This window comes from Suricata suricatta, chromosome 2 (assembly GCF_006229205.1).
Source record: "Suricata suricatta isolate VVHF042 chromosome 2, meerkat_22Aug2017_6uvM2_HiC, whole genome shotgun sequence".
Classification (NCBI taxonomy): Eukaryota; Metazoa; Chordata; class Mammalia; order Carnivora; family Herpestidae; genus Suricata; species Suricata suricatta.
In genome coordinates this window covers 33,438,366-33,447,479 of record NC_043701.1, presented here as the reverse complement: position 1 = coordinate 33,447,479, position 9,114 = coordinate 33,438,366, and the positions used below count along the sequence as shown (strand labels likewise).

Here is a 9,114-nt window from a genome sequence, read left to right as displayed (position 1 = left end):
ATCATTATGTTCTCTTTCTCTGAAACATAATACATCTCCCTTTTCCAGGTAGCAATCATTTCTTAAGAAATCTAAAAGACTTATAAATCCTACTCATGAAATTAAATTTATGAAATTATCTGCTTCCTTTCTAGCCCACAGCAATTTTCATGTTTCTGATCTTTTATAGTCAGCTAATACCTAGTTCAGTCATTTGCTGTCCCATAAGTATATTTCAAGTAAACACATGATAAGCATACATCACATACTTTCTAGTTATTTGGCAGATTACTGTGAAACAACTTCACACAACTCTGGTGCTATGCAAGCCGACCATGCTTTCGAATGGAAAAGGTGCTATCACAGAACATTGGTTGGATATGAGGTCTGTTAGACACTGGATTACTTCAACAAAAAAATAACAACTTGATCATGACAAGAGCTTTTTCTTAGAGGAAATATGCTTTCAAACTTTACAGTTAATTTATTATAAACTTGTACAACACAGAAAAATATTATTTTAAACTCTTATTTCAGGTACTTAATTTTCCTTATGTTACTGCCACCATTGTATCTTAAATGTAATCATAAATATATTTGGATACATAGATAACTTTTACTTTGAATTGCCTCCTCCACCTGTATAAAGATCAGCTTTGCATACCTCAAATGCACATGAGTATATGTGTGCTTATGCATGTAAGGGAGACTTCTGGTGAGCATTAACTATAAGAGAAATGGTATAGTATTTTCACTCAGTACATACAGGCAATATATGTATACAGTTATGTGTATTAACTTCAGTGCATTTTTAAACTACAACATTTTTATTACCATTAATATATGCCACTAATATTGAGGTAGTTATTAAAGTAAGCTTATCAAAAACTTTTCTTTTGAAACCTAATAGTTAGTTGGCCATCTTAAGCTCTCTTTGCCAAAGTTGGCAAATAAAGAAAAAGTAAATAAAAAGGAAGATAAAAGTACAGATAAACAAAAAAAATTCTATTCTTGGCTAGGAATATTCAATATTACAAAGATGGCAATTTTCCTGACAGATAATATAGAATATAAATTTAGTATTACATAAATTTTGGTGAGATAGCAAATGATAGCCTGTAAAAAATAATATAGGAATATTTTGAAAGGAGACAAAACTACTATTAAAGCACATTAAAAACAAATTTAATTAAAACAGCTAGCTCATCACTAGCACTGAAGTAAAGAGAAAGATTTAGTGAAGTGGGGAGTCCACAAAATAGGTTCAAGGACACATTGCAATTTAGCAAATGACAAAGGTGGTGACTAAAATCTGTAAAGAATAGATGTTTTCACTGAGAAATGGCATGTGGACAACCAGCTAGCCACTGGGGAGGAAAATATGGAACAAAATATTATTTCAAAATAAATACCCAATAATCAAAACTTTCCATTTAAAATGTTAAGAGATCTAAAGATCAGAAGCTAATTAGAAATATAACAATTTGTCATTATTTAAGTATAGAAGGCCATCATAATTATAGACAAAATCCTTAAAACATGAAGAAAAATGATTGATAAATTTGACCACAGAAAATGGAAAACTAAAGAAAAAATAAACCAAGTCAAAGAACAAAGTAGATGAAATATCTGCCATAGAACCTTAGCAAATATGTAAGAATTTTTTTATAAACAAATAAATGTTCAACCCAATAGAAAGAAAATGATCAAAGGACAGGAGTAATATATATCACAAAAAATGGCAAAAATGGTAAAAAGAAAAAAACAGAACTATGCTGTAAAACATAACAAAAGAAATGTATCACAGTAATAATGTGATTCATTTTTCCCACATAAAGTTTGACATTCCCCAATGCTTTCAAGGGTGTGAGGAAACATGCATTCTATATTACTGATGATACATCAATGCAGTTTTTTAAGGCAATTTGTAAACTCTATCAATATTATACAATAAACATGAAAACATGCTTATCGTCATTAGCAATCATGGAAATATAAATTAAAACAACAATAACATTCTGTTATATGTGGCAAAGAATGGTTAAAATTAATAAGACATTTAACATAAAACAGCAAAGATTTTCTTATACAGTGGGGAAACAGATTGGTACAACCAGTTTGGAAAACTAGAATCATTTTCTCAATTGAATATATGAATAATTTATCACCCGGCACTTCAAGTAATTACACACAACCAAAAAAACTTGCATTCAGACACTGTATTGAGAACATTATTTGTAATATTCCCCAAATGGAAACCCTAATATTCATCTGCCATAGTGGGGATAAATTATTCAGGTGTTATTCACAAAATGAGCATTGTACAACAAAGAAAATGACTCAAGTACTGATATTCACAACTACAATGAAGAATTTGTCAAATATCATGTTATGTGAAAGAACCCAGATCTAAAATTTATTCTATGTATATAAAGACCACATGAAGTTTAGCTTTAACGATATAAGTCAGAATATGAACAGAGAGGAAGAAGAAGGGGGAAAAGGTGGGAGTAGCAATTGACAATGGTCCAAAGGATGCTTCTAGATTGCTGCCAATTTCTTGACCTCCCTAGTAGTCACTCACTTGTGATTATTCTTTGAGCTTTATTTTTGTGCAAATGATATAAATGTGTTATACTTTACAATACAGTTTATAAAACAAGAAAGAGCAAGTTAAAGAAAAACAATAAGGAGATACTGGTTATAATTTTTAATAGTCAAAAAAAGTAGCTTGTCATAATGGCCCTTAATAATAAGAGTACCTTCTAAGCCAGTAATTTAAGAATAGAAATGTAAACACCGATTAACAGATTAATCATCCATTGATTTTTAACCTGCTGATACAACTCTGCCATTAAATACAGAATAATAAAATTCACAGATAATGTTTTATACACACAAATTCTGTCTTCTTATCCTCATTTTAAATTAAGAATATGGAAATTTTTCTGATGAATATAAACAGACTAAACATTTTATGGCTAATAAGCTTAATGACTTTTTATGACTCTGAACTTGGTAGATTATCTTTAGTCTCTGGGAGTTGCTCTGAGTGGTAACCCCTGAAGAAAATTCCAGGCCTGAAGAGAATAAAGATATTCTGTACATTCACTTAACCAATGTAATATTTATTAAACTCCTAGTATATTCTGATTATGATAAGAAAGAAGACATAGTTTTTGATCTCATGGCCTTAGAGATCAATTTAATAAGAAATGTGCCCACATAAAGATCACTTTGTTTACACCATACCACATGGTTGACCTCTGAAGTCTTACCTTTCCTTCAAATAAAAAATGAGATTTCAATTTGGAAGAGCATCAAGTGGCTTTCCTCACATGGGGAAATTATAGCATCTTCACTCCTGTTATGGAGAAGATACAGTTTTGCTGGGAGAACATGTGTCTCTGAGCCAGAAACAATCTGCTTCAAATACAGTACTGGCTTTACTGAGCCTCAGTAAAGACAGCTTAACAAATGAAAATGAGTATCTCACAATTCTGTGTCCATTAATTGGAGTTATACAGACTGACTGGCTAGCTTTTGGTCCTTACTAAACTTTAGTTACCTTCTCCCCTTTCAACTGTGTGCTCTAGTTATTTGTCTAGTGTCTCACCTACCATATTGGTCTGTAAGCTTTCTGAAATTAGGGATCACATCTTATTCTTCTTTATACCCCTTACAGAGCTTGGCATAATGCCATGTGTAGAACTGAAATTCCATATTTGCTGAAGGAATGAAATTTTTTCAACCACATATTGACTATGAGAAATGAAGATAAGATATGTGCCCTTAATTCTGCTGAAGCTAAAGGAGAACTTACTCAATTAACCCAAACGGAATGATGCTTTACTCATATTCATTCTAGAGAAAACTAAATATATATTTAACAATTATCATTAGGAACATAAAGTTATTATACAAAAAGTGAAAAGTGACTCATTGAATTTCATAAGGAGACTGTATGAAAAAATAAGTTTCAACTAATTGAAGAAGCTTTTAATAAAATGTGTAGCTGTAAGACAGAATTTTTCGTTCTGCTTGTAGAATCAAGTTATTCCTTTATAGTCATAATGCTTTTTGCAGATAGACATGATGCTAAATTTTGGAATTTTGTATAAAATATACCCTCACCAGAAATAGCTTAGCTATTTGATGCCAGGACGTAAAAGGAATAGACAAATTAATGCCAAGGTCTTTTGAAGCCCTATGATTCTCTGACCTATTTGGTTTTCCCTTCTAGTTCACCTCTTAGGAAAGCTTTGAAAACTTTAAACAGATAATTAGACAACTACAGAAAGAACTCTAAAAGCTGCCCAACCATTCCTCTTATTCTGCAATGGTACATCATAATGAAGAGTATCAATGTTCTAGGTGACAAAGGTCATATATATATAAGATAGGTAATAATCATACCATTATGTGCTAATAGCACACCATATTCCATCCTACTGTATTTGAACTTTCCATGAAAACAATAGCCTGTGGTGAAACAGCTTGTCATGGATACTAATGAAAAATTGCCCGAGACATCCTGATGGGATTCCTCCTGCATTCATTTTGCCCTTAAGGTCTGGGAATTCAGTGAACACAAAAGTAAGATTTTCCTGTCTCTTATATTTTGACAAGAATTGTATACAAATCCAGAATACTTCAAGTGGGAAAAGTAGGTAACATGTGCAGAATGGTTTTTAGAATACAATCATACATTGATTAATCATTTTAGAGTGCTGAATGGTCAGAGGACAAGTTGGTGGTGGGAGACAGCCATTTGTTTTTGACACCAAAGTTATTTCAAACTTATGAACAAACAGATGTTCCTCTTTGTTTCTCGTTTTGTATAGCACCTTCCCTGTGGGAGCTGGGCAAAGTCCTACAGTACAGAAATAGGCAAAATGCCTCCCCTATATAACCTTAATGTCCTCTAAAAATAATAGTGCATTATCATCTGGAGCTGGCTCTTTCCAAAGACTCTGTATAGTAGGTTTTTTAAAAGTAAATGGGGGAATGACTAAGAAATACAAAGATTCTTTATATGATAATAAAATAAGATTTGAATAATTATTACTCCAATGTGATTCTTCAACTTTGGGTCAATTTCTAGTACTTTAATTAGCAAAATCAGAATAACCAAAAAAAAGGCAATTTCCTGTACTCTCTTAGGTGTTCTTTTTTCATTTGCAGCCTATAGCAATAATTATATTTTCCAAATGCAAAACACCTCATTTAAAATGGAACCTTCCCAGAAGTTTGCCAACTCTTATGTCTTGAAGTAACAGAAACAAGTAAATCTTTTTTTCTGATATCTTCCCCTGTTAAAACTCCTTTTGGCACATGCACTGAATGTGAATCAGCCACCGTGTAAATAAATTCCTGTGTCAATACTTCTTTTTTTCCAACACTTTTTATTATAAAACAGTTTGCCCACTGGAGTAAAAGAAAAAGAAGGGTTTACAAGTCTGATTAGTACCACATTTCTAATTTATACCTTGCATGGATAGCCTTTAAGCCAGAGTTGACTATATATACGTACATGTGTGTGTGTGTATCTGTGTATGTATGTATATATATATGTGTGTGTGTGTGTGTGTGTGTGTGTGTGTGTGTGTGTGTGTATACACACACACATGTGTATGTATGCATGTATGTATGTATTAGCTGGAAACAATTCATCAAGTTAGTTTACCCCCTTTCCTTTCAAATCCACTTGTATTACTAAAAGGTTGAATAAAGACCTCTGGGGAACAAGGGCAATTTTTGACATGGGTCTCAACAGATTAAACTATGCAGGGACAATATAGAATACATTGGAGCAATAACATTATCACATCATAGGCTGATTGAGAGGCATTTCCTTGCATTTCTGTCCTTTTACCATAAGCCAATAGTAGCCACAGGCATTTGACTGGAGAGCCTGGAGGATTGACAGGCCTGGCAGTCATTACACGCTGGATTGAATACTAGATTACTCCAAAGTGGCTGAGGGTCAGGGATCAGTGTGTTCCCTTTTGGCACTAAATGACTTTAATATCCTTACTGTATTAGTCAATTACTTTAAAGCTGCTGCTCTCTGAGCTCTCTCTGCCCCCCTGCAGTTTACTATGGACATTTGAATTGCTCCCATACTTAACCCCCACATCTGCTTTTAGCTGTCAAAAGAACAGTGCTATCAGTGGAGCTATTGACAATATGAAAAGAACTGAGATACTTGCTGGAAGTGTCAAGAGGCTCTTTCTTTTGGCTGCTTAGTTTAAAAAAATAAAAAACTAAATAACTCAGTTATAAAGGTGGTCCTCAGAGAAAAGGAATTCAGCATCTTTTAATCTACTGACATGTAAAGTGACCAACAGGAAGAAAATGGTGGAGTTAACTTTTTTTACTACTTACTTCATAAAAAATGCATCATCTCTGAGTTTTTATTAATTTTTCTGAACACACACTTTGAATACAACTCTGAAAGAGTGTGTACCTGAGTGAGGACCAATATCAAAGTCTTTATTTCATTTCACAGTGGTTCCAGTGATAGTGAAGAATTATACTGCACTTCTCAATTTATTGGTGCAACACAGTGAAGAATTTTATATCACAGCCACTGAACTTTAAAAGGTCTGGTGTGGCTTGGTGTTAAACCAACATGTCTAAATTAAATATGGACTAAGCTGATTTGAAATTTAAAACTACTTGAAAGTCAAGCTTTTAGTGTTTCAGAAAAAGTGATATGATTGCCACACAAGACCACATCTGTTGAGCTGGCCTTGACTTTACATGTGTGTATGTACAGTTTGCTTATATGCGAGTGTCTGTGAGAAGCCGTGTAAGTCACAGTGCTAGGTGATAATAAAGGAAATTGCTGAAAGATTCTTAAGAGCTATTTCATATAGAAATTAAAAGATGAGACAGGAACTTAAAGATTAACACATTGCCATTAGCTTATACTGAAAATATGGGAAAACCACTTATTTCCTACTGAGAGCCTCCTTTCAGTAAGATCTAATGATTTGATCAAGAAGTATTCCTTAACCTAGGGCATCTGGTAGCTCAGTCAATTAAGCATCTGACTCTTGATTTTGTCTCAGGTTTTGACTTCTGGGTTCCTCAGATCCAGCTCTCCCTGTAGGGTTTAGGATATTCTCGCCCTCTCTCTCTGTCCCTCCCTATCACCCTTCAACCCCCATCATACCTGAGCATTCTCTCTCTCTCAAAAAAAAAAAAATTTTTTTTAATTCAAAAAAAAACTGCAACCTTAACTGTTTGGCTAAGTTTCCACTATTGATTTCAACCTTTTTGTCTTTATTAAATTATATACAGATATAAGCAATTCTTCACAACATAAAATTTAAGCAAAAGCTTTATTTTCCTAAATTAGAAACTAAATTAACAAACACAATGGCAACTTTTTTCATTTATATCCAAACATTTGAACCTTTGAGGCTGTGATTTCAGTGACCACCTGCTTTCTTCCCTAGAAAAGATTCTTCTCAGATATGAAAACATATCACAAAACAGAAGTTCAGTAGAAATATAACAGAGCCAACCCAAGACAAAACTAATAGAGAATTTGCAAGTTTAGACTATATCAAAGTCATTAGAAACAACAGTTTTTGTCATCAGTAGCATTTTTAAGACAATAGAAAGGGGAAATAGCATGAAATTACAAGATTTGGGAACTGATCTGTATTATTTGCTAAACATAAAGATTTTAACTTAATTGTTGAAAATGGTACCATCCTGATCCTAAAGATTTAAAATATGCCTTTAAACTTCCAAAAACTATGTAAGTTTCCATATCTTATAATTTCAAGCCACGTTCCCCTTTATTAAAGTATAATTTTTATTAGTCTAGCATTTATCAGTATAGATCTTGTAAGTAAACATGGAATAAGCTATACATACTCAAGTCTTTAAAAGCTGATTATGACTCCTATCCTAGGAAAGCAGAGAGAAGACAATAATATGTATTTCTTTTCAATGGACATCTACTAAAAATATAAAGATTTGCCTTGGGAAACGATTTTGCTCATTTAAAATTTAGTCAGCAAAGGACCTTTAAAAACTTAATACCTCTTGGCAATCATGGGTCATTAGCACTTTCCATTCATTTATATTTTGTTGTGTTTTGGGAATTGAGTATTCTGGGGAAGAAAGGTAGCCTGACAAGAAAGCGATTGAGTCAGCCCCCTTGATAGTTGGAATGACAGAAGGTGAAGAACTGTAGCTGCAGCTGACAACTTCTTTAATATGAATCACTTATAAATATTTACAATTCAAAATTCAACAATAACTCTATGGGTAGTACATAAACAGAAGTATGTGATGGTTTATTTGGAATCCTGATCATTACTGTTTTGAAAGGAGCGTGTTTCTATTAGGAAGTGTTTTTAACCGATTCATTTGGAAAAATCTATTCTTTCACTGTTTCTAATAGATAACTTCCTCTTGCAGTTTACCTATCACATTTTATTTCTGTAAGAAACATAGTTTGCATTACCAAAGATTAACTTCCTCTACAGTCTGTCATGGTGTTTAGGTGGATGCATTTAAATTATACTTCCACTAGAATATATGACAAATTAAATGCTTTTTATGGCGATACCATACACCAGCTATCTTCTAAAGATAAGAATGACCATCCCTGCAAAATCTGCAAAATAAAATACTGTGAATTGTCTTCTGAAATACAAAAATCTACAATAATCTGTTAATGTTGTATCTAATTTTCATTTTCAGAGATTTCATTATTGCTTCCCTGATGTAACCAGGAGGGTTTAAATGACCGATGGGGGTGGATACTGCTTTCTTTCTGACCTGGTGAGTAATGAGGTAGACAACCCCCTATCCCATTATGCCTTCAACTGCGGAGTAGGAGTGCAGTTAACTTTCATAGCATAAAAAAAGGTACATACAGTTTATGTCAAGGAAATATAAAGCATGTAGAATTATAGTCTCTGCATTTTAACATCTTTACTCAGTAATTTCATAAAAAATTAACTAACAACCAGGATCTTGAATAAGAGTTTCCTCTCTATTAGAGCACAAAATACTAATATTTTCTATTCACGTGTATAGTACATCATTCAATACTTCTTGATTTTAGAAAGAACACTAAATTTCTGAAACAATACAGTCACCAGAAGG

The 9,114-nt window shown here is 32.9% G+C and overlaps 1 long non-coding RNA gene across 1 annotated transcript in view; it reads left to right on the top strand.

Annotated features, from left to right (window-relative positions):
- Positions 1 to 4,438: 4,438 nt before the first annotated feature.
- The window catches only part of LOC115305558, a 49,694-nt gene continuing 45,018 nt past the window's right edge, over positions 4,439 to 9,114 (top strand). The window contains exons 1-2 of the long non-coding RNA XR_003914850.1: positions 4,439 to 4,575; positions 8,707 to 8,787. This is a non-coding gene — a long non-coding RNA (uncharacterized LOC115305558). The remainder of the gene's footprint in view (positions 4,576 to 8,706; positions 8,788 to 9,114) is intronic.